A 21040-nucleotide genomic window follows, 5' to 3' on the forward strand; every position below is an offset into this window, starting at 1 on the left:
AGCTCTTAATGCATCGTTTTTCTTTCTGGAGCATCAGTGAGCGTTTGAACCTTCTGTAATAGTTTCATATGAGTCCCTCATTTGTCCTCAGTGTGAAAAGATGGATCTCAAAATTTATTGTTGGAAAGGGTTCAAAGACAAAATTCTAATATGCTGATTTATAATCAATGTTGGAAACAGTTGTGCTGCTTAATATTTTGGGCCATGTGATACTTTTTCAGGATTCTTTGATAAATAAAAATGAAAAAGAACAGTGTTCTGTTTTATTCAAAACTGAAATTTTGTGTTACAATACAATATACACTAATATTCAAAAGTTTGGGGTAAGTCAAGTTTTTCTTTCTTTTTTAAAACGAAATTAATACTTTTATTCAGCAACGTGTAAAATTAATAAAAAGTGATAGCAATAACAAAAAATTATGAAAACAAACCATCTGTGGGACCTGAAGGGCTTTTTTTTTTGAAGAACAGCGGGCAGTTTAACTGTTCAGGACAAACAAGGAACTCATGAACAACTATTACAAAAAAAAAAAAAAAAAAAACACACAGCTATGGATCTTCCAGGTAACAACACAGTATTAGGAATCAAGTGTACAGTATGTAAACTTTTGAACAGGGTCATTTTTATAAATTCAACTATTTTTTTCTCTTGTGGACTATATGTAAGCGTCTTTTATGTCAAATATCTTATTCAGATCAGTACTAAAGAAAAATAACATGCATTTTGTATGAACCTTCTTATTTTGGTAAATTATTTTTTTTAGATTCTGAAAGGTATATGTAAACATTTGACTTCAGCTGTATTGTCACTGGTAATATGAAAGTTTATTTACTTTTTTTAGCAGAAAAAGCATGTTTATATATCATTATATAAAAAAAACTAATATTTCTACTACTTGGCAAATTTCAGTCAATGTCAGTATGAGTGACAACACTAATAATTCCAAAACCCTAATATTGTAAATAAAGTACTGTTCTTAGGCAAAAATAAATCTACGAATGATGAGATCATGCATGTTTAAAGGAATAAAAACTGACAGTTGGCAAAGATGATGATATGGTATTTATATCATGGCCAGACCACAAACTACTACTGTCACTGCATTGTGGTTTCAATGTTAATCACACAAAATCACTCGCATGGGCTGGTTAGACACAGTAGAGAATTTAGATCATTCTGGATTGCATCCATATGTAGAAACACTACAAAGTTCTTTCATTATCAGAAAGGGCTCCTCTGATTGGGTCATCAGCTCTATTCCTTCGTTTTATATGCACAAGTGCCTTCTGGAGTGTTCAAGAGGATCAGCATATAATTCCTTAAAATATTCCTTCTGCCAAAATTCTGTGATATTCTTAGAGGATCATTCTTAACTCACAAGTCTCCAGGAATAATAAACAGCAGCCTGCCTTCAAATCACAGCACACTGATAATGATTGGCAGGACTGCAGCACAGAGGCTATACGCTATGTTCAGAATAGAACAGTAGCCTACTGCTACTGCACAGCATATATTAAATACTACCTCCTATTTGAAAAAAATAAATGAGGAAATGAATACAAGACTTTATTGCATGCAATTATAATTTTATTATTAGGTGTTTAAGCACATAGTGCTGAAACCCTGTTGTAATTGTTAGAATGGCAAAGGATCAGCATTCTCCACCTAAAAGTGATCGAGCAGACCAAACCGTAAGTCATAGAGACTTGTAACTTGGAAGGATATTAGTATTTACACCATCTGCAATGCCAACAAGGCTCGCTCCAATCAGCCTGACAGTGGCGCTACAGCGATCAAAAGTACGAAATCGCTCATAACTTCTAAGCCGTTTCTTAATGCCTCAGATTCGATCAATGTTTCTTTGGGGAGTGAATATCAATAATTAGCTGAAAAAAGCTGAACTTTCAACTTACCATTGCAACAAAATGTCAAAACATTTGTAAGGGGTGGAGCCACTTTTACTAAAATGCCTATAACTCTTGAGATATTTTTTGCTAAACTTGGAACATGGACGTAAGAGCTCAATCTGAGGTCACAGTAAAAAACAAACAAATCAAAAAAACATGCAGAGTTTGGTCCTTGATTTGGAAACTTGGTGGGCATGTTCGACTCAAGGCCCTAGAGCTCTGTAAGAAACCTGTGGGAACATTTCACAAGAGGTGAAATATATAGCGTCATATACGTTTCATGACATATTCAATATGCAATGTCCACTGAGTGGTGCTAAAAGAGTATTTTTTTCCCAGAACAGATGAACGTACACATGGAACGACGTGTCACTGCAGTTGTGATTTTTAAATGTCTGTTGAGTGGCGCTGTAACTCTAATGCTCAGTGCTCTCTGTTTTACCACCACTAGTGTTATTTTTTGTTGGAAACTGCAGTGATATGTACTTATTGGTACGTATTTTGCATCTTCGGAAAAGGTTCCCACAGGTACGTTTTCGTCATGAGATCAGGTAGGTAAGAGCATAATCTAAGATCACAATAAAAATAAAAAAAGTGGAGTTTGGTCACTTGAAGACCAAACTACTAGGTGGCGCTAATGAGTTTTACACCTCTGTAATCATGTGGCATTTCACACATCCACGCAGTATTGGTATCATTTGATAGATATCCTCATAATTAAGAGCTTTGCCTCAAGAACCACTGCTGTCAATTAAATCGTTCATTAAATATTCTCGATTATTACTTATGCGAACCAGTCCTAGGTTTTCGCCCAACCCCAGTACAGGCCTAAGAGCAGCATGATTCTCTGAACTCTCAATAACTCAATAATTACCAAAAAATGTTGACTGTAAATGGTCTTGTCCATCTATGAATTAAATGAGTTGCTGCTCACAGCTATTTTTATTATTTCTATTTTTTTTTTCCATTTTAATATTTTAATATATTACTGAGCCACAGACTATGAAAACAGCACAAACTAGCATGCACACAAGTGTTCTCTTCTAATCAGGTCACCATCACTTATGCTGATCCACTTAAACCACAAAAAGTACAATTGTAATGATCTCTCAAAGTGTGATTATGGTAATATTAAGATTCTAATATAAGTGGTTGCTTTCAGGAAGAGTTTTTGTTTTTTATTTGTAATTAGCTGGTGCACCTGTTTGCAATTACTGTGCTCGCAATCAAATGACTGCCACTTATAAATATGATGGCTAATGCAAAGTTTTATTTGCAGTTGCTAATGACTGGCAACACTTGCACAAATTACATTAGTGAAAAGCACTTACTTTACTACCTTTATCTTTTTTTTTGCAGCAAACAATTGTTTTATTAGAGGTCTGTAATCAACCTGGCTTCTCACAGACCAAAAACCGCAAATCCTTAGGCAATCCTATTTGAAACAGACTTGTAGGAAACCTCCATGATATCAAACATTTGTGTGATTGCGTGTCTTTGCAAAGAGAGGATTGGCATGCAGCTTTAGCCATTGTCACCTCTGCTGGAGAGCTGGATTGGAACAAGAAACACTTTCCTCTCATTTGTCCTGCTGCTGGCAAACCTCAGATAGGAGCCATGTATATGCTGCCAATGACCTTGTTGGACAGACTGCAGGTGCTCAGAGGACATGTGGTTGCTATGCCAAACCAGCTTTTTCAGATTGGACAGGTGTGAGTGTGTGAACATGGAACGGATGAGGGTTTGTATGTGTGTGTGATCTTGTTCATACATGTTCATGGTAAGCTAAACCAAATACACAAGGCTACTTCTGACTTTACATTATTATACTTTTTACTATAAGACACTGCAGTAGACCTGAAAGCGCTATTGTAACACAGTCAGTTTAACCCTTAAATTCATGAATATTTTGCCAATCATTATAACATATTCAGGTCTTTAGTGACTCAGTTGAATCTCCAAACTGCCAAATAGTATAAAACATAAAATAAAAGTCCTTATATTTTAATAAAAATAATGCATATTTTGTTTTCTGTTAGAACTTGAAAGGGCGTTTTATGCAACTGCTTCACCACCATCATCACTTACAAGCCCCACCCACGACTGCTGACGGACTGTCCTGTATTAGCATATTTCCCTTTAAGCAGTTGCACATTGTCCGCTATTTTCTCTCATAACAATCTCTCGTAAGCAATGCAGGTGTTTTGTAACTGAACGTAAAATGAATAAGTCTTCATTTTCTCCTGACATCTGAGAACGTTGATTAGTTTTGTTTTTGATGGTAACATGCCACCAAATACACACACACACACACACACACACACAAAACAGAAAAGAGGGGCAGAGTAAGCAGTAGCTCATTATCATTTAAAGAGACATGGGTCATTCCATGTCAAATCAACCAATTTTTTAAAACTTCCCTAGCTCAAATTTTTAGATTTCGCTATTATTATTATTATTTTTTTCTGAAAAAAGATAAACATGTATAGTGATGAAAGCCAAAATATTAAATGTCGTGGATGAATATTTACTGAGTAATCCACAATGTTAAGACCATGAGACCGTAGGGCAGAGGTCTCAAACTCAATTCCTGGTGGGCCGCAGCTCTGCAGAGTTTAGATCCAACCAGCTCCAACTCACACCTGCTTGGAAATTTCTAGTAATCCTGAAGACCTTGATAAGCTGGATCAGGTGTGTTTGATTAGGATTGGAGCTAAACTGTGCAGAGCTGTGGCCCTCTAGGAATTGAGTTTGAGACCAGTGCCGTAGGGTGTCCAATTCGTCATTTTAGCGTTCAGAAGGGTGCTCGCCCCCTTTGCGGCCGTTATGCACCTTCGATCCACACTTCTGCGAGCTTCGCAGCAGACATCTACCCAACAGTCGCAGCGGCATTACGTCACGGAAGTGTGGATTCTGTGTGAGAAGACTGTGTGAGAGTTTAGGGTGCAATTTGGGACCTATTTTATAGAGAGGGGTCAAAATGGCTATTTTTATCATTTTATTTCTGTTGACTTCAGCAATCTTTTTGCATTATGTACCAATGGTGACCAATCAAAAATGGGGAAACAGCACTTCTTAAACGGGTCATCAGAATCCCATTTTCCAAGTTCATATGATTCTTTAGGGTCTTAATGAAAAGTCTATAATATACTTTTTTATTAAAAATTCTCAATAGTAGTATAAAAAAAAAAACATTTTACCTTGTCAAAATCAGCTCTGCAAAAAATTAATTTTATTGCAAGGTCCCTTTAAATGCAAATGAGCTCTGCTCGCCCCGCCTCTCTCATGTGGGATTATGAGCCGTAATGTTTACTTTGGCCACATTCAGCGGCGAAACTTGCCAACAAGCACATTATTAAGAAAGGCCATTTGCAAAGATGCATAAAAACCCTCATACTCACTTCTGCTGTGGGTGAAGCTGCATCAGGAACGATTTGCATGAACATATGCAGATTGGGATCAGCCCTTATCTTTTTAAAAACGAAAGTAACGTTATCCTCTGCATCTCCAGCGGCTCAGATGTCAGGAGTAAATGACTAATGCTATGTTCATTACTACATCCAACAACAGACCACCTCATTTGCTCAATGGGAGACATTCTTGTCTTCCCCTGCACCTGAGTCACACAATGGCGATCGGAGTCGGACTGTTTTAGCATCGTGAGGGCGGGTCTAAGGTAAGGCGCTCATGTCAATCAACTATTGTGGAAGCGGCCTCTGTCGGTGTGCCGTCACACCGACAAAAAGTTGACAATGACCTTATTTTAAAAAGAGGATATTACTTTTAAAGATTACAAAAATACCACTGGGTGGATTTTATCATTGTAGGGTGGTTGTGTACACAAACTGCCAACATGCATTAATGTTCAAACAACATGTAAAAGTGAGTTTTGCATCCGATGACCTCTTTATGTTTTTTTCTCCAAAGTTTGCATGTAACTCAATAAGCATTGAAGATATTTTAATGCCCTTTTACATATTGGGGCTTAACAAACTTTTCTTTTGGCATCTTCATTTTAGGGCCCTATGTGGTTCAGTTCCAAAGATATTAGAATTTTAATATGGCTCCAGGAATAAATTGTTCAAATTTACACATTATCAGTGGTCAAAACCAAATAAAAATATGATACTTGTTATATTTGTTATGAGGAATGTCTGAAGAACAAATAATGTTGAAACTAGAGATGTAGTTGTCCATGTCCAGATTGTTGAATATTACCCATTTTTGAAAACCAAATGTTGGTCACTTTGTACTTATTTTATTTAAAGAACAATGTCTGAAGAAAAAATAATGATGAAATTAGAAATGTATCTTGTTTCCTTATATCAAAACAATTTCATAGAACATATCTGAAATGGTCAAGTTGAGGCACATGACCTTGCTCTCTGTAGTCTATTCATAAGATTCAATATTTCAAAATCACATTTAAATATATATCAAAATCAAAAATTTGAGTCAGGGACCTCTGGTTGAGTTGACATGGAATGACCCACATGCAACAAAACAGTATGAAACAGCATTGAAGTATTTTGCAGACATTTCATGAAGACCCTAAAAAATCATACCAACTTGTTCCCTTTAACAACAACAACACTCATTACAATCCGAAATGACTTAGTTGCAGATAAACATGAGAATCAAACGGACTCCCCTATTGTTTCTGTTTTTCATCACATCGCCTTTTTACAATGATTGATATAAATATTTACCACAGAATCGTTGCTGTTAATCACTTCCACATAACAGGATTCCACTATTATATGGTAATGATATCGAGAGCGCCATCCCACTGTGAATAATAAATTGCTCTGTGTAAAATAGTTTCACACAGATAAGCTGAACTAAAAGAGCAACATACACCCCCATTCAACTGTAATCGATTAAGATTCTCTTTTTCACAGGATGGAAACTAATTGCATGAGGAAACGATGCAAGAATGAATGTTTACTCGTGTCTGTGGGAGATTAAAAGCTCTTAAGATAATCCCCTTATTCTAGCATAGCAAAACTGCGATGCCGATTTTTGTGCTTTGGTCCTCCCTGCTGCGTGATGTGACTGAGTGCCAATCTAATTTGGAGGAATGCATTTGAAATTGTCAACGAACCCCAAATGGTGTTTGGACACAAGGAGGGAACATACAGGACATAAAACAGGGGTTCTGAAGGGCTCTCAGATGCGTAAGTGGAACCACTTGCATTTTCTGTAGTGCCCAAACAAATAATGGAAAACACAGCCATATTTAAGCCCATTTGCATTTCAGGCCATGTGAAGAGGCCATTGAACGGGGGGGTTTAAATAGGATTCGGCACTCAAGCAAATCAGTCTATGCATATTTTACTGTAGAGCAGTCAATGTAAGACATCTGAAAGCACTGAGCATCACAGAAATATTGCAATGATGGTTCATAGTTACATTAAAGTTTAAATCTATTCATTCTATCTAATGCTACTTCTGTTACATTGCAACTTTAATGAATAAAACAGCACTGCTTATGTAACCAAACAACAAATAGAGGTGCAGGATTGAATTCATGACACAAGGCCATTCCAAATAGCTCCAAATAGAGTCTGCTCCAGTGTGGCTAATTTCCCAGACGTTTGTGATGTAAATGTCATAGAGGGCTGTTGTAAGTGGAACTTTTGACAGTTTCTTATAATAGTAACCATTAGCACCAACAAGGAGTTCATTATGTGAGGTTAGACACCATCGAGCACAATAATGAAAGAGCTGCATGGAGTCTGCAGCCATGGCATAGAAAGACACCCCTGTATGGACACTATAGACACAGACATAAGACGAAATTAATTAATGTCTTCACTCAGCCTTTCCATGTCAAACTGGAAGGTAACCAACACTAGCAGTTGGAAAAAACATGAGATATATTCAGGGCTTGCTATAGGGAACTCCAAATACTGTATGAATCAGAGACTCCCTTAGCTCATTAGCATAATTGAGAAGCACAGCTGAGATCGCTGGATCCAGAACAAACGTTTTCGACAGCAGAACTATCGGTTAAAATCCCACTTTCCATTTTTAGCAATAATTAGCAGGGTGGGGGATATGTGCATGCTAATCAAGAATGTCTGTATTAATCTGGAGATAGCTTAGCCATTAGCGTTCACATTTCAACTCACTTTCACCACCCGAAAATCTCAACATATGGTGTCGCAAGCCAAAATTTAAGCCCGTTTTATGCTTTTAAGAGCCTCCAAACAACAATTGAGCATCAAAAAATCTTCTATACTATTACACAACATTAGTGACAGATGAAATGTGTTTAATTAAAAGGCACAGCTACTGTTGAATGGCTGTCAATAGAAGTTCGCCTATTGTCTAAACTGTGGCCTCTGCCTCAGTTGTCTAACAGCACTCGTCAATGTCAAAATGGCTGAGATGACCAATCAAATCAAAGTGGGCGGGGTTTACTGTTCACAGAAGCAGAGCACGTAATGTCAGTTTAATGTTGAAAGAAAGTGAGGTAAGATGGAAAGTTATATTTTTACGATAGAAATGTTAAATAACCACCAGCTATATTCTGTGATGGATATCGACTTCTTTCTCAAATAATATAAAGCATCATGTTATGTTGCGAGAAACTGCTACAAAAGGTTTAGTGCATGAGTGAAGTGCTCTGAATGAATCAAAGTCAATCATGATCAGTTTTTCAAAATCTTTTGATCCATGAGATCAATATTGTCTCATTTGTGAATATCTAGTTTCAATTCCAAACAGCTGATGCAAAACATCTGCTGATTGCTCAAATATCATCACAGAAAAAGATCAAGTCAAGTCAATTCTGAGAAAAAAGTCAGGTTTGTGAGTTTATATCTTCAGTTCTAATTTAACTCACAATATAAACCCGCAATTCTGAGAAAAAGTCAGATTTGTGTAGCCTAGAAATCTAGACGCACCCTAGCGGCAGCAAAAATTATTTTGCAGCCAGGTGGGTCTAGACACTCTCAATAGACCTTCTAGCTGCAAAAACCCAAATTGGGTCAGGCCAATCACAACGCGTATAGAGTAGGCGGGGCGGGCTTAACATATGATGACAGAGTTGCGACGGCTGCCACTTGAAAAACAAAGAATGGCGGCTGCAGCTGTCGAACAGCGGTCTTTCGAAGCGACTCTGGAGGACTTGGAGTTAAGTTTTTCTTTAAGAAACGAGCAAAGAACGGCACTTAAGTCATTTTTAAAAAAGGAAGATGTGTTTGGAGTTTTGCCGACTGGATACGGAAAAAGCTTAATATACCAATTAGCTCCGCTGGTGGGAAAACGCACTGACTACGTCACCTTCTTCGTTGCTCTGATTGGTTGAAGCGCTATCCTATTGCGTGCATAGGGATTTTGAGAGACAACCGTTTATCCCGCCCCTCGGAGTAAGCCGCGTCTATGGAGAGTTTCCAGACTAAACATCTTGATGTAAGTCTGGCTCGCCAGGCTAAGATTTGTGAGTTTATATCTCGGAATTCTGACTTAACTCACAATATAAACTTGCAATTCCGAAAAAAAGCGCACAATTGCAAGAAATGAACTCGCAATTCTGAGAAAAAAATAGAATTTTAACTTTATATCTTGCAATTCTGACTTTATTTCTCAGAATTTACTTTATTTCTCAAAATTGCGAGTTCATGTCTCACAATTCTGACTATAACTTGCAATTGCTAGTTTATATCACGCAATTCTGAGAAAAAAGTCAGATTTGTGAGTTTATATCTCAAATCTATCTTAAAAACTTGCAATATATAAAAAAGGGCATTATTTGAGATATAAATTGCAATTCTGAGGAAAAAAAGGCACAAATGCAAGATATAAACTTGTAATTCTGAGAAAGAAGTCAGAATTGTGATTTCATGTTTTGCAAATCTTATTTTTTACTCACAATTGCGAGTTTTTATCTTACAATTCTGAAAAAGGCACAATTGTGAGATATAAACTCGCAATTCTGAGAAAAAAGTCCGATTTGTGAGTTTATATTTTACAATTTTGACTCAACTCACAATATAAACTCACAATTCTGACAAAAATATCAGATTAGTGAGTTTATAACTCAATTCTGACTTAATAACCTGCAATATAAACTCGCAATTCTGAGAAGAAAAGGCACAATTGCCTGATATAAATCGCAATTGTGAGGAAAAAAGGCACAAATTGAGATATAAATTACAATTCTGAGGAAAAAGGCACAATTGCGAGTTCATGTTTTGCAAATCGTATTTGTTAACTCACAATTGCAAGTTTACATCTCACAATTCAAAACTGTGAGTTTGTATTGTGCAATTCTGAGGAAAAAAAGTAATCTTTTTGAAAACAAATTCTACATTTTTTTTATAAAGCATCATGTTATGCTGCAATAAACTGCTACAAAAGGTTCAGTGCATGAGTGAAGTGCTCTAAATGAATCACACTCAATCACGATCAGTTTTTGTAACCTTTTGATCCATTACATCAATAATGTCTCATTTGTGAATCTCTAGTTTTGATTCTAAACAGCTGATGGAAAACATCTGCTGATTGCTCAAATATATTCACAGAAAATGATCATCAAGTCAAGTAAATGATAATCTCCACCATCAGCCAAGGGTTTATCAGTGGGGCACAGCAGTATTTCACTGGGTCTCGTGCCCCAGTAAAAAGAGTCTAGCGACCCCCCGGCTTTAAGGGGGTTTCTCCCTGGTTTTGGGGGAAAAGCACACAATAATCAAGGACACCTGCTACAGCGCATGTCTTCGGCTTTTATCAACAGTCCTATGTCTTTATAATATCCCATCATCCCTTGACTGAGATTCTTGTCACTTGAAACAACACAGCCAGGCAGACGGATTAATTATAGGACCCTCTCCTTCTCTCTCTTTTTCTTTTCTTCTCCCCCTCATAAACAACAGGCACAGCTGCAGGCGGTGTCTCATACTAGTTCCTTGACTGTTCCAGTGGTTTGCGGTACATTACTCTCAGGTGTTCTTTCATAAAGCAGCAGGAGTCTTGGCTTTGCTCTGACAGTCATTTGGAGCCTCCATTCTGGGTTCTGGAATCCAGGAAAGCCATTTAATAATCTAACACACAAAAAAGCTGGTGGAAAGTCTGTGATACATTGCAGTGAACAATAATCGCCTGCTTAAATGTAAACTAATCTACAAATTATTCCACACAAAACTTTAAAGGGATAGTTGACCCAAAATTTGAAAATTCTGTCCTTAATTAATCACCCTCATGTCATTCCAAACCCGTAAAACCTTTGTTCATCTTTGGAACACAAATTAAGATATTTTTGATGAAAAGTGAGAGCTTTCTGACCCTGCATAGACAGCAATGTAACTGACATGTTCAACACCCAGAAAAGTAGTAAGGGCATTGTTAAAATAATCCATGGTTCAACGTAATTTTTTGAAGCTACAAGCTACTTTGCAATATTAACTCGCAATTCTAAGGGAAAAAAGCCCAAATTGCGATATATACACTCACCGGCCACTTTATTAGGTACACCTGTCCAACTGCTCATTAACGCACATTTCTAATCAGCCAATCGCATGGCAGCAACTCAATGCATTTAGGCATGTAGACATGGTCAAGACGATCTGCTGCAGTTCAAACCGAGCATGAGAATGGGGAAGAAAGGTGATTTAAGTGACTTTGAACGTGGCATGGTTGTTGGTGCCAGACGGGCTGGTATGAGTATTTCAGAAACTGCTGATCTACTGGGATTTTCACGCACAACCATCTCTAGGGTTTACAGAGAATGGTCCGAAAAAGAGAAAATATCCAGTAAGCGGCAGTTCTGTGGTCGTAAATGCCTTGTTGATGCCAGAGGTCAGAGGAGAATGGCCAGACCGGTTCGAGCTGATAGAAAGGCAACAGTAACTCAAATAACCACTCGTTACAACCCAGGTATGCAGAAGAGCATCTCTGAACGCACAACACGTCGAACCTTAAGGTGGATGGGCTACAGCAGCAGAAGACCACACCGGGTACCACTCTTGTCAGCTAAGAACAGGAAACTGAGGCTATAATTCGCACAGGCTCACCTAAATTGGACAATAGAAGATTGGAAAAACGTTGCCTGGTCTGATGAGTCTGATTTCTGCTGCGACATTCGGATGGTAGGGTCATAATTTGGCGTCAACAACATGAAAGCATGGATCCATCCTGCCTTGTGTCAACGGTTCAGGCTGCTGGTGGTGGTGTAATGGTGTGGGGGATATTTTCTTGGCGCACGTTGGGCCCATTAGTACCAATTGAGCATTGTGTCAACGCCACAGCCTCTTTATGACCACAGTGTACCCATCTTCTGATGGCTACTTCCAGCAGGATAACGCGCCATGTCATAAAGCACGAATCATCTCAGACTGGTTTCTTGAACATGACAATGAGTTCACTGTACTCAAAAGGCCTCCACAGTCACCAGATCTCAATCCAATAGAGCACCTTTGGGATGTGGTGGAACGGGAGATTCGCATCATGGATGTGCAGCTGACAAATCTGCAGCAACTGCGTGATGCTATCATGTCAATATGGACCAAAATCTCTGAGGAATATTTCCAGTACCTTGTTGAATCTATGCCACGAAGGATTAAGGCAGTTCTGAAGGCAAAAGGGGGTCCAACCCGGTACTAGTAAGGTGTACCTAATAAAGTGGCCGGTGAGTGTAAATGTACAATTCTGAGAAAAAAGTCAGAATTGTGAGTTCATGTCTCACAATTCTTACCTTATAACTTGAAATTGCAAGTTTGTATCTTGCAATTCTGACTTTATAACTCACAATTACGAGTTTATATCACAATTCCGAGAAAAACAGTCAGAATTTGCGAGATATAAACTCACAATTCTGAGAAAAAGTCAGAATTGTGAGTTCATGTCTCACAATTCTTACTTTATAACTCGCATCTGTGAGTTTATATCATGCAATTCTGAGAAAAAAGGCCAGATTTGAGAGTTTATAACTCACAATATAAACTATTGCTACTAAATTATGAGTTCATGTCAGGGTTGGGGCCATTCATGAATTGAATTGAGAATGAATGGTAAATTCCAATTCACTTCCTGGAACGGAATTGGAATTGCATGCAGCTGACAGGAAATGGAATTGGAATTGAATTGGAATGCCAGGAAACAGAATTGAATTCAAATAAATTCCACTAAATTCCACTTGAGTTGCTAAATAAAATAATTTGACTTGATTTGCTTAATAGTTTATAGTACATTAAATATTGTAAATCACATAAACAAACATATAAAAGAAATACAAAGTACTGTATGTTCAGTATGTTAAGCGTGATCATTTCACATGCCAAATTTCAGAAAATGATGATAATTCGATGCAATAAAAAGTGAATGAAATACATGAATGAACATGACTCATTTTTTGTGAGTTGAGACATAATATATGTGGTAATCATCCAATGTATAGTACATCCAGAAACTTATCACCACTGTCATTCAATTATTAATTCATAATGTACAGTTCTCATTTTACTTGCATTTGATCAACTCTATTTAATACATGGTATTTGTAAAGCATCATAAATAAAGTTCAAATTTATGTAATAAATGTAATAAATTTATGTAATAAATGTCTAAATGTAATCACAAATAAATGCTCAGAAACAGCAATAAACGGAATTCAGTGGAATTTCCCTGAATTGAATTCCACTTCCTGTAATTCCAATTCAATTCCAACTCTGTTTCCTGTAATTGTTGTTGAATTCCAATTCCAATTCCATTTCCTTCTTTGAATTGGAATTGTTGAGTTCATTCCTGAATTGACCCCAACCCTGGTTCATGTCTCGCAATTCTTACTTTATAACTCACATCACAAGGGTTTATATCACAATTCTGAGAAAAAAAGTCACAATTGCGAGTTTGTATCACGCAATTCGGACTTAGCTCACAATATAAACTCACGATTTTTAGAAAAAAATCAGAATTGTGAGTTTGTCTCGCAATTCTGAAAAAAAAAATTTCTTCTTGCAATTTTGACTTTATAACTCACAATTCAGGTTTATATCACAATTCTAAGAAAATAATCTGAATTGTGAGTTTATATTATGTAATTCTAACTTACCTCACATTATAAACTTCTGAGAAAAAAGGTCATATTTGTGAGTTATATCTCACAATTCTGACTTAACTCACAATATAAACTCGCAATTCTACTTTTTGTCCGCAAAGAAAACAAAAATGACATCTTTATTCAACAATTTCTTCTCTTCCATGTCAGTCTAACACATATTTGTATCAAATATTGTTTTATTAACAAAGCATTTATATTTTATCTCACTCTCAAATCAATGAAAAAAATCAATAGAGGTCATAGCGCTGACCTGTCCTGGTAAAACTATAAGTTGTTTGTCACATTATATGCAGATGGCTAGTGTTATGGACGACAGGCTGATGGAGTCATTAGTCACCGGTACCATTATCCACCGTTCGGATGGAGATAAATCAGCCAGTAATTAAATGCATTGCCTATTTTGACACCTGAGCCAGTGTGTGCGAGTGTTTGTCCTACAAACCGAAGACTACCCAATAGTGCCTGTCGGTTAAAAGGTCATTCCCAAGGGTTAGCACTGTAACCATGGAAACAGAAGCCACAGGAAAAAAAATCAATATGATGCAGGTCAAAGGGCGGATGTTGTTTAAGGGTAAATCTAATATACATTCCTAAACATAATAAGAAACACAGAATGCCTAATATTCTGATATACAGGCTAAACTGGTGTTAATGGGCGCAGAGTTACAGTCTTGAGTGACAAATAATGGTGCAGGTGTGCAGTAATTACGCTGTTTCTTTGTGATTTTGACACAGTTTCAATACTGTAAATTGCTGTCAAGTGGATGTGATTAAATGTTCGACATAGTAGCCATACAGCTCCTTGACACCGCCTTATGTGTGTGTCAAAAGCCTCCACCCATAGCATCAATAGCATGAAATAAACACCGCTTTAGGTATCTTCAGGGCAATCTCTCTTTTTCTCCAGCAATGCGATTACACATGTCCTTGTTCCTATTGACTTGCTGCTTTACAATGTGTAAGTGATCTTTGTTAATAGGATTATAGTGTGCAAAGAACCCGCTGTTTTTCACCCCTCCGTTCGATCACTCTCCAGATCAACTGAAATTAGATGGAAAAAAATGCTTGTCAGCAATGCTAGGATAAATTGATCCAATATTGCATAGGCCGTATTATTTTGTGTTGAAGTACAATATTATGGTAGCTTGGTTTAAGGAAAGATCATTTTAACATTTGGCCTAATATCTCTGTAGTTTATTGATTTATTAGCTTGTTTGTTTATTATTGTTAAAGCAAATATTATGAACACAATAAACTGATCAAATGAAAAGACGTTTATAATGCCACGAAAGCTTTTTTTTTTTTAATATTAAGCAGCACAACCATTATTTTTAACTCTGATAATAATAATAAATGTTTCTTATATCATGCAATTCTGACATTATAACCCAAAATTGTGAGTTTATATCACCCAATTCTGACAGTATTTCTTAGAAATTTGAGTTTATCTTGCAATTCTGACTTTATTTCTCAGAACTTCGAGTTTATTTTGCAATTCTGACCTTATAACTCAGAATTGTGAGTTTATATCACGCAATTCTGACTTTATTTCTCAGAACTTTGAGTTTATCTTGCAATTCTGACCTTACAACTCAGAATTGTGAGTTTATATCACGCAATTCTGACTTTATTTCTCAGAACTTGAGTTTATCTTGCAATTCTGACATTATAACTCGCAATTGTAAGTTTATATCATGCAATTCTGACTTTATTTCTCCGAACTCTGAGTTTATATTTTGCAATTCTGACTTTATAACTCACAATTGCGAGGTTATATCATGCAATTGCGACTTTATTTCTCAGAATTGTGAGTTTATATCACGCAATTCTGACTTTATTTCTCAGAACTTTGAGTTTATCTTTCAATTCTGACTTTATAACTCACAATTGTGAGTTTATATCACGCAATTTTGACTTTAGAACTTGCAAATACGAGTTTATATCACGCAATTTCAACTTTATTTCTCAGAATAGCAAGTTTATATCACACAATTCAGAATTGCAAGTTTATATCTCAAAATACAGACTATAACTTGCAACTGCGAGTTCATATCATGCAATTCTGACTTTATTTCTCATTGCAAGTTTATCGCAATTGAAATGAAGAAATGAAGTCAGAATTGTGTGATACAAACATGAAATTGCGAGTTAAGTCAAAATTGTGTGATATAAACTCAGAATTGCGAGTAAAGTCAGAATAAACTTGCAATTCTGAGAAAAAAAGTTGTAATTGCGAGTTTGTATTACGCAATTCTGAGAAAAAAGTCAGAATTGTGAGATAAGTCGTAATAACCTTTTTTTAATTAATATTCAGTGGCAGAAACGGGCTTCCATACTGTATTCTATTTATATTCTACTTGTTTTCTTCTATTTATTAAAAAAAAAAAGTTAACCTTCTATCACTAGCACTCTCTATTCTTTTTCTATTCTATTTACTTGTTTTTTTAATTATTATTATTTAAAAAAAGTGACATCTAGTGTGTTAGGCTAACTGGGACTTACATAATATTGCTCTTTTATTGATATTGTCTCCTTTTGTAGATCATGTGCATCTGTTATGTAAATAAATGCAGCCTTGGTGAGCATAAGAGCATAAAACATTTAAAAATATCACTGACTGGCTGTTAAAATTACACTGCTTTGTTTTTATAAAAGCAACAATTCCCTCATCTTTTATCAGAAACAGCTTTATGTTTGATAATTTGATTATGCCCCTGAACTTAATGAAAGGGTCAGAGCCTTGTCAAGCTGAAGCCATAATTAAGCTGAGTTTTCATTCTCAGTACGTATGAAATGTTTTATTAAAGCTCAGAGCATAAGTAATACAGTCAGTGAACCCAAAGATTATTGTAATCGAGCACGACCAGAGCCGCTGACGGGGACGGTGATGAGAGGAGCAGGTTATCAGAGCTGCTTTCTAAGTGTTTTTAGCATTCAGACTGAGCCTCATAGATCCAGACTGCAGAGGAGAAGGCGACCCCTGGTCAAGTGCCTGTGTCTGATGACTTAATTAGGGTCAGAGTCTGGGACACTGGCTGACTGAGGGGACGCGGTTAGACAATAGCAGTCTGGGACGGGAGCTATAAGCGTTTCATATTCTGTCTTTGTTCATGTGACAACACCAGATATGCTTTTGTCAAGTAACCAAAATTAATGTTTTTCCCCCTCTCCACTCAACCAGTTATGTTTATAATAATTTTTAGTCTTTAAAATGACTTCATTTTTATTTCAGTCTTCTATGTTTATTGTTTTCTTAGAATTCTTAATTGAAATTGGCTTCAAATCTTTCAAATTAGTCCAATTATCTCTAATTTACATGCTGTTTCTCACTATTTCTTTCTATGGTCCTCTCTTTCACATCCTCCTTCATTTACCACTGCTTCCCAAAACCACTAGTCCGAGCTCAAATACCCTACACCAAGGAAAGGTGATAGCTGACAGTGGGAACTAATCTGTTCTATTGATCAGTCTGTCAGCCAATGACTTAAGTCAGCAAAAGGCCAGACACACATCATTTAACCCATTATATTGACAGCAAGTGAATTTTCCAGAGAATTTTACTTTTATCTACTTATGTCACTTTGTTTCCTAAATTAATGTTAAAGGTGCACTTTGTATTTGCTTTACAAACCAGTGTGCTTCTAATTATGATAATAAATGAAAAGAATATGTGAGCACATATGGACCACAAAACCAGTCATAAGGGTACATATCCAGCTGAATAAATAAGCTTTCCATTGATGTATGGTTTGTTAGGATATGACAATATTTGGTCGAGATACTATTTAAAAAACTATTTAAAAAAAATTGGAAAATTGCCTTTTTTTAGCAATGCATACTACTAGTCAAATTTAAATCATGATATATGTATGGTAGAACATTTACAAAATAGCTTCATGGAACATGATCTTTACTTAATATCCTAATGATTTTTGGCATAAACAAAAATCTATCATTTTCATCCATACAATGTATTTTTGGCTATTGCTACAAATATACCCATGCTACTTAAGACTGGTTTTGTGGTCTCATATGGTGATAAATGCCAGTTTGCGATATCAAGCAGCATAACCTTTTTGTACAGTTAAAGTAATTGAAAGTGAAGCCCTGTGCATGGTATTCAGTTTTTTAATTAGCATTTTTAAACAAATCGGCTGTGTGAGGATTTCATTGACTTAATCATAAAGACATTGACTTGCTACATTTTTAAATGAATCAGTGAACACTTCACTCACAAGGACATTTCCTGAATAAATAGACCAATTCGGTGTTTGCAAACAGTGATAAAAAAAAAAAATTGTTGGCGGAGCTTATCTGATCACAAAAAAATACAGTTTTCAAGTAGCGGTCTAAGGAAGCCATGAAAAAAAAGAATACATTTGAGTTTATATTTCAAAATTCTCACTTTATTCTCGCAATTCTGAGATTATTTATCAATTCTGATAAGAAAAATCAACTCTTAGCAATTGATGGAGAAGGGCCTTGGTTAGACTGGTGACCAAGAAAATGATGGTCACTCTTGAGCTCCATTATCATACACAGACAAACATCACTGGAACACTCCAGAAATAGCCTTAATGAAAACCTAGTTCAGAGCATTCAGAACCTCAGACTGGGCAGAAGGGTTACCAAGGGTCCCAACAGGACAATGACCCTAAGGACACAGCAAGAGTGGCTTATGGACAACTCTGTGAATGTCTTTGAGTGGCCCACCCACAACGTGGGCTTGAAACTAATCAAACATTTCTAGAGAAACCTGAAAATGTGCGTGTGCCCCCACCCAACCTGAGAGAGCTCGAGAGGTGAAAAGGAGAGGAGAAGAATGGCCTACCTGGTCTCATGACAAAAATGTACCTGGGTGCACTTTTTCGTGAGATGTGAAATACGCAACATAAGTACATATCACTGCAGTTTCCAAAAAAAAAAAAAAAAAAAGAACACTAGAGGCAGTAAAACTCCGAAACTGCTGGGAAATTTGAAAACTGATGCTTTTGAATGTTATAGCATGACACATCCAGCTTCATATCTACGGGTTTTCATAGACGGTAGGTTTGTTTGGTAGCTCATCCAGTACGGAGATGTACTTGAGAGGTGAAGAGCTCCAGCTCAAATCATGTGTAACTGTCGTTTTTATGTCGGTTTTGCATTTGGTAAGTTTAAGTTTGGGTTTGGCATATATGGTGGATATTTGAACTCTGGACCGCCGCAATACGTACTTAAAGCAACGTAATAAAAACACAGCAATACGTATCTATATACGTGTATAAATAAATAAATAAATACATGGCAGGGGTTCAAGTATTGAACCTGTGTTTAAGCACCACTCAGTGGACATTTCTTTTTTAAACTGCCGTCAAACGTGCAGTAAGGTACGTAAAAATGGTGCTGCTAAAAAGTACCCAGAAGTACATATTTTTATAAGACTGGGTTGAGAATGGTAGATAATTGTCAAATGCAGATGTGCAAAACTTGTCACATCATACCCAAAAAGACTTGAGGCTGTAAAGGTGCTACAACTATTGAGCTAAGGGTATGAATACTTAGGCAATGTACATATTTCAGTGTTTTATTTTTTTAAATTTGCAAAGTTGGTGAAACCTCTTTTTTGCTTTGCCATTATGCTGTATGGAGTGTAGACTGATGTGGATAAAAAGTAATTTAAAGCAGGCTGCAACATAACGAAACATAAAAAAAAAAAAAAATGAAGGGGTATGAATACTTTCGCAAAGCACTGTATATCTAGGATCGCTTAAGGGTGAATAAATCGTGAGGTGATTTAAATTTTTGGGTGAACTCTTTTAACTTACAAATAAAGACGTGTCACGGTATTGACTGATTGAAAAATCCCAACCAGCATGACCGTAAAAAAGATTTTAGAAATTGACGTCCAGAAATTGATATACAGCGCTGTTGTGCTCTGGGCGTCCCGTGTTTGAATATTGACTCTAGGACCTTTCCTAATCTCGCCCCTATCTCTCTCCCACTTGGCTTCCTGTCATTTCTGATCTGTCCTATCACAATAAAGGCAAAAATGCCAAAAAATAAATCTAAAAGAAAAAAAAAAAGACGCCCAGAAACTGAGATTGTTAGGGCAGTCCATTGACACATTTATCACATTTAATCATAACTAAGATAAAGCCCTTGGCTTTTGGCACAATTTGTAATATTCTCTTAGCACATAGAGCGGAAAACTCTATTATAATGTTTCTTCTCACTAATCATACAAATTACACTACTCGAATTACACAGATTAGGTATTTTCATTTTAAAACAGTGTAACTGTGACGAAAATCAGCTAATTTACAAGACATTACTATCTAGTTTAAAATGTAAAGTATTAAATGTTTAGCAAATTACATCTGTTGCGCTAACCACCAACAATGCACAGATAAAATGATTTGCCACGGAGTCCAAAAATATCAATTTTGTGGATATGTAGTGTCCAGAAACAGTGGAATGAAGAAAAAAAGCAAAAAGACACCGAGTGCACCTTTTTCCCTGGTCAGTCTGTCAATAATACTAGTGTTTTTAGCATCTACATGTGAAGGGTAGGCACTGTGAGCTTTGGGGTTTAGTTACTGACATCTGGGGGATTGGTCATTGGCGTCTCTGGGTTTGGAGATCAGAGTGAATATCCCAGGGGGCGTTGATAAAAGTCTTGACTTCAGCTTTCACACAGAATCACTGCATTATGTCACTCCGCCAGCGACCCCATCCTCCTCCTCCTTCAAACGCGGAGAGAAACGGATCCAATTGTTGCCCACAAGTCTCCGCGTCATTGAATATTTATCACCTCCCTGATATTGGAAAAAGGTTCTTGAGCGGCAGCGAGCCTCAGGGGCAGGGAATTCAACACCCTATTATAGAAGAAGAGCAATATGGCTGTCATCAGCTTCCCCCTGGTTGTGTTTAATTAATTATCTGTAGCCCTCCCGATCGAGCCCCTCTTTAAAAGCTTCCCTTACTCCCAAAGACATGTCTGAACACATCATCTTTTAGCTTTAAAGACTGCGGTAGTGCAAAAGGCTTATTTTTAGTCTGATTTATGCTTTACGTGAGCTTATAATA

Source organism: Garra rufa, chromosome 11 (genome assembly GCF_049309525.1).
Source record: "Garra rufa chromosome 11, GarRuf1.0, whole genome shotgun sequence".
NCBI lineage: Eukaryota > Metazoa > Chordata > Actinopteri > Cypriniformes > Cyprinidae > Garra > Garra rufa.